Raw genomic sequence first — 8306 nt, 5'->3', positions numbered from 1 at the left:
ATTCTTGTCCATAGTGGCTCAGATTAAATGCCATCTCTACCAGGAAGTCATCCCTGTTTCCTCCAGCTGAAAAAAGATCGTTCCTATTTCCTTTGTTTATACCTTTTGTGCACTTGCCTTGTTCTCTGCTGCATTATAGGCACTTGCTAAGCACGTCTTTTCCCTCAAGGTAAGGACTACATTTTATTTACCTTTGCAGGATCATTTAGTTCAACAACAAATATGTGTTAAGTGCCTAATATGCACAGCCCTAATAAGGGGTTTTAGAGACCATTGACTCAAACTCTATCATATTATAGATTAGTGGTTGAGTGACTTGCCCAGCATCACACAACTAATAAGTAGCAGAGAGGGCATTTAAGATGAGATCTTCTAAGGACAACTACAGTGTTGTCCTTTCTATTATGTCATGTGGTATTATTGTCCATAATTTTATTTGCCAGTTCTCCTTGGACTGGGTTCTAAGCAGGGGTATTAAAATTTCAGTGTAAGCATTTGTACTTCAGAAATTGGCAAATGCTATAAATCAGGGTTTGATTGATTGCCTTGTTTATTGCCTAGACTTATGAAAGTGATACAGAAAATGTTAATAATGATGATTAAACTGAAAAACGTATATCATGTGTACATGTTTTCCCAGAGAGCCTCCTGTTAAGCATTTACCAGCACACCATTGGTTCTAAGGTACCTTTGTCATGGTTTGACCCTTTTCTTTTTTGTTTTTGTTGTTGTTGTTGTTTTTTGCAGGGCAATGGGGGTTAAGTGACTTGCCCAAGGTCACACAGCTAGTAAGTGTCAAGTGTCTGAGGCCGGATTTGAACTCAGGAATTCCCTAATCCAGGGCCGGTGCTTTATCCACTTCGCCACCTAGCCACCCCAGTTTGACCCTTTTCAACAGACTGTGCTTTTGCCTAATACCTTAGAATTCAAGAGAGTAAATTGGACTTAGGAGTGTTATGCTCTAGCATTAGATCTTCCACTACATATGGTTGCAATCCTAGACTAGTTAACCATTTTCTTCCTGTGGGGACTCATCCATAACTCTAGTTGGTTTAGATGTGATGATCTCTAAAGTCTCCTCTAAGGCAAGCCTATGATTCTAAGTTTGGAGACAGAGGGACCTGGACCGACATCAGTGAGCTTGACAGATAGGGAATATTTTGGCTTTGGTTTAGTATTCAACAGTGGAGCAATTGAGAGAACCATGGCAAGATCGGGTCAACAGTGGGCACAATGCAGTGCAGTGGAGAGAGCTCTGGATTTGGTGGTAGAGGATGTGGGTTGGAATCACAGCCCTGTCACTTACTAGGTGTGTGCCCTTGAGAAATTCACTTAGGCTCTCTGGGTCTCAGGATGTGTCTCTTCCAGTTATAAATCTTTGATTTGATGAGACGTGTGAACTGACACAGAGTAACTAGAAAGAACAACATTCATAATGACTACAACAATACAGATGAAAAGATAACTAAGAGAGGGTCTCACTCTGAGTAACTGAAAAACCATTAGGAGTCTGGGGAGAGAGATAGGGGTCTCAGGCAGAATGTGACATACATCATTCAGACAACATTAATTGGTTTTGCTTATTTGTTTTTCTTTGTTACAAATGAAAGTCATGGGGGGCGTGGGAGGAGTGGTGAGGAAGGATAATCTAGATATGACTGTGATGTAAAAAAATGAAGGCATCAACAAAACATTTTTTAAAAAGACCCAGCCATGTGCCTTGCTTTGTGCCTAGGCTCCTATTCTGTGGATAGAACTGGAAGGAGATAGTTTTGGGGTAGGAGCACAACTTCTGTTGACCAACATCACCCCCACACCCCTAGGACATATCGCTGGGCTTCAAGAGACTTGAAGGGACAGAATCCCAAGGTTTGTCATTAGCCCTTGTCAGTAACTGCTCAATCCTTCACACGGAATGCAATTATTTTTAATCTCACCAGAACACTGTAGGAAGTTGTTACAAAAGTAAAACCCAACTCCCCTCTATTTGGCTCCTGGAAACCACAAGGTCCCTAACTCTCCCTTATGATGTCTGAAACCTCCAGTGGTTTGTAAGTGCTGGGACGCCTGAGGAGAAATGTCTCAATAGGAAGCATATAAAAAAATAGTTGAAACTTGAGTGTTCAAATAGAAGATATTGACTACCTGCAATTAAACCATAAGTGAGGCACTTCCATCTGAGCCAAAAAGGGAATCACCTGACGTTCAGTGTGGGAGGGAGAGAACACTGAACTCCAGGTTATAGTCCCATTGTAGCTGACCTGTGACATCACTTTTACTTTCTGGGCCTCAATTTCCTCATATATAAAGTGATAGGGTTAGCTCCCTATGCTTCCCAGCCTGGGAGTCAGGGACCTCTGGGATGTGTGTGTGTGTGTGTGTGTGGGTGTGGTTAATCTACAAGGAATCTACATAGAAAACCATAAGAAAAACACCAGCTAGAGACTGAATAAGAATTGTGTCTTATACACTTTTGTGTTACTATTTTGCAAATACATGTAGATGCTATTGAGTTACTAACATACACATTCATTGACAAAATGCTGCTAAATTCATAGCTTTTGGGGCATCATGTGTTTCCTCAATTACTGATATGGTATAGTGCAAGGTGTCAAACTCAAATAGAAATGGGGACCACTCCTGCAGGCCACATGTTAACATCTCCTAAGGTCTGTTGTATTTTTATTTATTTTGTTAAGCATTCCCCAATTATAATTTAGTCTGGTTCCAGCCATCTCTGGTCCAGGGGATAAGGCACTAGATGTAAAGTCAAGAACACTTGGGTTCAAATCCTACTTAAATGCTTAGTAGCTGTGTGACAATGGGCAAGTCACTGGAATTCTCTGGGCTTCAGTTTCCTCACGTGTAAAACGAAGGGTTTGGACTCACTGACTTCTGAGGTCCTTTCCAGCTTTAGATTTAGCATGTTGCAGGACAATGAGGGTTAAGTGACTTGCCCAGGGTCACACAGCTAGTAAGTGTCAAGTGTCTGAAGCTGGATTTAAACCAAGGTCCTCCTGAGTCCAGGGTCAGTGCTTTATCCACTATGTCACCTAGTTGCCCCTATTTCCCTTTTTCTTTTCTTTTCTTTCGTTCTTTTTACATCACAATCATTTCTTGATACAATCTCCTCTCACCTCTCTCTCTCTCTCTCTGTCTCTCTCTGTCTCTCTCTGTTCGTCTCTGTCTGTCTGTCTGTCTGTCTCTCTGCATCACCTAGCTGCCCTACATCTCTTAACAAAGAAAAACAGTTAAGCAAAACTGACTAACAAAATGACTACATCTGATAGTATATTAGACTCTTAGTCATGGGAGTCCCCTGGCTTTCTACTGAGATTCATTCTTGAATCTCTTTCTTCCGTTGACTCTTCTATGAGTATACAGTCAAAGTTAACACATTGTATTCTTGGAGTTGGCAACTTTCTTGTGGTTGTAAATGCCTAGACTCTTTGCTGTCATATACACTAAACTTCTGAGAAAATCCCAGTATTCAATCACAGCCAGTTATGTATCTGGCAAAACAAGGGAATGGAATAGCTGTCCAGAGTGTCATCCTAGCCCCCTGCTGGGGAATGAGGAAAAACCCCTCTTTCCAGGATAAACCTGTGGAGCGCTGCCCTCTACAGGGCTATTCAAGTTTGGTTTCCTGCCTAGAATTCAAGAATCTACTTTCTTGGCACCTACTTAGTTTGCAACCATGATCACAGGATGCACAGAACTGAAAGGGACCTTAGAGGTCATCTAGTACAATCTCCTAATTTTAGGTGTGGGGAAACTGAGGTCCATGGTTACACAGACATACTAAGTGACAGAATAGAGGAATTGGGTTTGGGGATTCTTTCCCCAGTATCAAACCTTGTGCATGGCACATAGCATGTTGTTTTTTGTTTGTTTGTTTGGTTTTGTGTGGGGGTGTTTTTTTTTTCCAGGGCAATGAGGGTTAAGTGACTTGCCCAGGGTCACACAGCTAGTAAGTATCAAGTGCCTGAGGCCGGATTTCAACTCAGGATCTCCTGAATCCAGGGCCGATGCTTTATCCACTGTGCCATCTAGATGCCCCCACCTGGCATGTTTTAAAAGAAATGTTACTTAAGGAGTGAATAGATGAGTGCACTTATTTTATACTACAGAGCATTCATAGCCTTTTAGATTGTCCCTCCTCAAGAGCAGAGACTGTCTTTTTGCCTTTCTTTGTATACTTAGTGCCTTAGTATAGTACCTGGCACATAGTGGGTGCTTAATGAATGCTCCTTGACTATTGACTGTTTGCATCTACTCTAATTGACTAAATAGGACACAGTATAGGTATAGCACAATAATATAATTGTGGTAACCATAACTACTGGATTTTCCAGGACTATCCTGATTTCAACAAAAGGAAGTGAGTTTTTAACCAACCTAAAAACCAAAAAAGAATATCCTTTGTCACTCAGAACATGGGTTCCATTTTACTTATCTTCAGAAAACATAGTTACCTGAGGTACAATAGTCTAATTTTATAATAACTATAGTAGAGAGAGGCAGGGAAGGGGACGATATATTCTAGAGATCTCTAACAAGGATGAAAATTTCAAATATTATACTATACCAAAGCTTCTTAAACTGTGGGTGGTGACCCCACATGGGGTCATGTAACTGAATGTGGGGTTCATGAAAAATTTGGCAACAGTAAAAGATTATGTATACCTATTTTAAATACCTATATACTCAGGATAGCATAAAAATTTCTTGGGCAAAAAGGGGTCATGAGTGGAAAAAGTTTAAGAAACCCTGTGCTATATCACCTTCCTGAAATAGGTAGGAACGCCCCCCCCCCCATTAGAGACCCAATCTCCAATGTGTTAAAAAGAGAGATTAGCACCTATTGTATAGGTGTTAAGTGTTGAATGAATTAATTTAGGACCAAACTACAAGGTGTTAATAGAACAATTAGCAGTGTGGGCTCTGAGCCCCAGCCCTTAGTGAATAAAAAACCCATGATGCTAGGAGGGTTTCTTGCATTCATAAAACTGAAAGGTCAATAATAACAACAAGGAATTTGATGGTTAAATTATTATGCATATGCACTCGTAGGGTAGCTAGATGATGCAGTGGATGGTGGAATGGGTCTAGAGCCAAACTGAGTTCAAGTGTAGCCTCAGACACTTACTTGTTGAGTGACCTTGGGCAAGTCACTTAACCTAGTTTGTCTCAGTTTCCTCATCTGGAAAATGAGCCAGAGAAGGAAATGGCAAACCACTTCTGGATCCTTGCTAAGAAAGAGTTGGATACAACTGAAATGACTGAACAACAAACAACATATGCACTCCTGCCAATCCAAAGAAAAGGTTGTTAAACTGAAAATTGAGGAAGAAAGTAGAAAAACTGTCTACATGTCTCGATTGACTTACATATGACAGAGAGTAGCTACCCCAAAAGGAGAAAAGCAATAGAACTGCTTAGAAATTCACAGGAGACAAAATCCATGAAAGGAATCAGTAATAAAACCTGTGGCTTCTGATACCTATATATAAATACACAAAGTTTGGTTAACAAAAATGATGAACAAAAGATCCTAATGCAATGACCTCATAAATATTACTGAGGCCTGATAAACAGGACTCATGCCTGGAATATGGCTCTGGAATGATCTATCTTATTCAAAAGAAACAGAATAGATAAAGAGGAAGACAGAACACCTTTATAAATTTTTAAACTTCCATCATATGAGAAAGTCCAGGAGTCAGAAGGAAGAACCATGGTGGGGAGCATTTGGATGAAGATTAGAGAGGGGAGAAATAAAAGTAATATTGTTGTGGGATTATACCTGGGCAGAAGGAAGAAATGGGTGAGAAGTTTAGGATCACCAGCTGGGCATAGAGACATTAGTGACAGGGAACTTAAAATTCTCCCGTCTTATTAGAACTCTGCCAAAAGCAGAGAGCTAATTAATCATTGGTTTCCCTTAATAATAACTTTATCCTTAGAAAGCAATAGAGGCACTGCCATTAACCTGATTCTGATCAACAAGGAGGAACTGGTTGCAATGGGACTCTTGGGAGGAAATGAACATTTTATCTTATAACTCATAGGGTGGGGAATGGAGACAGAACCAGAGAGACAGAAAGAGACACATATACAGAGACAGAGACAGAGAATCATAGTGAGACAGAGACAGAGTGTGTGTGTGAGTGCGTGTGAGTGTGTGTAAGAGAGAGGGAGAGAGAGAGAGAGAGAGAGAGAGAGAGAGAGAGAGAGAGAGAGAGAGAGAGGAAGGGAGGGAGGGAGGAGGGAATATATGTAGTTTCATCCCTAGATTCAGGAAGAGTTAATTTTAAAGAGATTGTTTTGTTGTTGTTGTTTTGCAGGGCAATGAGGGTTAAGTGACTTGCCCAGGGTCACTCAGCTAGTGTCAAGTGTCTGAGGCTGGATTGGAACCCAGGTACTCCTGAATCCAGGGCCGGTGCTTTATCCACTGTGCCACCTAGGTGCCCCCATTTTAAAGAGATTGGAGGAAGAATAAGATTCCATGAACTAAAATTCTATAGGGAAATTCTTCCTAGGAGGAATGGGAGGCTCTTAAGAACAAAATTCTTAAGACATATAAAGCAATGATTCCTGTTAAAAGGAAGAAGGGGCGCTATTAAGAAAAATTAATATGAATGGACACAGGAAACCCATCAACATATTTTTAAAAGATGTTCAGAAGATTGATGAAGGAACAGGTAACAGAAGATAAAAAATGTCCAATATAGTGGAAGCAATGCCAGATAGAACAGAAACAATTTTTGTGCAAAGAACAAAGGAGTAGGAGCATTGGTCTAGGTAGATGGGAGTATGATAACAGATAACAGACAGAGAGAAGACAGCACCGATCACTTGCTATTTTGATTCTGTTTTCTCTGCCAAGGAGAATGCTCTTTGGACAAGAAAAGGACAGGGCAAAAATGGCTAGTAGAAAGTTGAAACCCAAGATAAGAGAGGAAACAATAACAGAGCATCTAGCTGCCCTTGATAGGCCCAGCTAATCTTTGTCCTGGCTAGCCAAAGAACTGGCAGATGTGTTTGCTGGGCCACTCTTGGTGATCTTTGAGAGACTGAAAACTGATAGAAGTGGCCCCGGGACAGGAGAAGATCAAATTTGTCTCAGTTTTCTCTCTCTCTCTCTGTCTGTCTTTGTCTCTCCTTCCAAAATGTGCAAAGTACTTTTTATAAATATGACTTCCTTTGACCCTTACAAAGACCCTGCCTGAGAGGTGGGTACTCTAGGTGTGCTTGCTCCCATTTTATAGATGAAGATAGGTTGAGAGAAATGAAATAAATTTTGTACAGCCACATATCCAGTGTCAGAAGCAGAACCTGAAGCCAGGTTTCCCCTGGACATGAGCTTCAGTGCTCTTTACACTGTACAATGTTGCTACCAAGCCATGTCTGCCCCCATCCTGTATTTGTGGTGATTTTTAGAAGCTAGAATCCTCATAGCCATCTCTTAAATGGCAGCAAGGTGGCACAACCAAGTGTGGGAATTGGAGTCAGGAAGACCTGAATTTGAATCCTGCCTCAGGCACTTACTAGCTGTGTGGCCTCGGGCACGTCATTTAATTTCTCCAGACCTCAGTTTCTTCTCTGTAAAAGGAGGGAATTGACTAGATGGACTCTGACTTCCCTTCCAGGTCTAGATCCATGATCCTGGCAAAATTCTAGAATGCATTATTAAAGGGATGGTTGGTGAACATTTCAAAAAGGAAGAAGTGTCATGGTTTTTATCAACAGGTCATGCCAGACTAGCCTCATTTCCAGTTTTTTTTTTGGGGGGGGGCAGGGTTATTAGACTGGACAACTAGATAAGGGCAAGGCCATAGAAATAGAGCACTGGGTAATTTGGACAAAGCATTTGATACAGTTTTTCTGTGCTATTCTTTTTTTTCTTTTTCTTTTTTTTTTTGCGGGGCAATGAGGGTTAAGTGACTTGCCCAGAGTCACACAGCTAGAATGTGTCAAGGGTTTGAAGTGAGATTTGAACTCAGGTCCTCCTGAATCCGGGGTCGGTGCTTTATCCACTGCGCCACCCAGCTGCCCCTTTTCTGTGCTATTCTTAAGGACAAGATAGAGAGCTGTAAGCTATGTGATGATATAACTTATGTATGGGGCAGTTAGGTCTTGTATTGTATAGTGTGCTAGACTTCAAATCAGAAAGACCCGAGTTCAAATATGACCTCAGACAATTACTAGCTGTGTGACCTTGGGCAAGCCACTTAACCTCTATTTTTCTTAGTTTCCTCAATTGTAATATAGAACATAATATAATTTTTATTATAATTCCTTAT

The sequence above is a fragment of the Dromiciops gliroides genome, chromosome 2 (genome assembly GCF_019393635.1).
Source record: "Dromiciops gliroides isolate mDroGli1 chromosome 2, mDroGli1.pri, whole genome shotgun sequence".
Lineage (NCBI taxonomy): Eukaryota > Metazoa > Chordata > Mammalia > Microbiotheria > Microbiotheriidae > Dromiciops > Dromiciops gliroides.
This window is presented reverse-complemented; position numbering follows the sequence as displayed.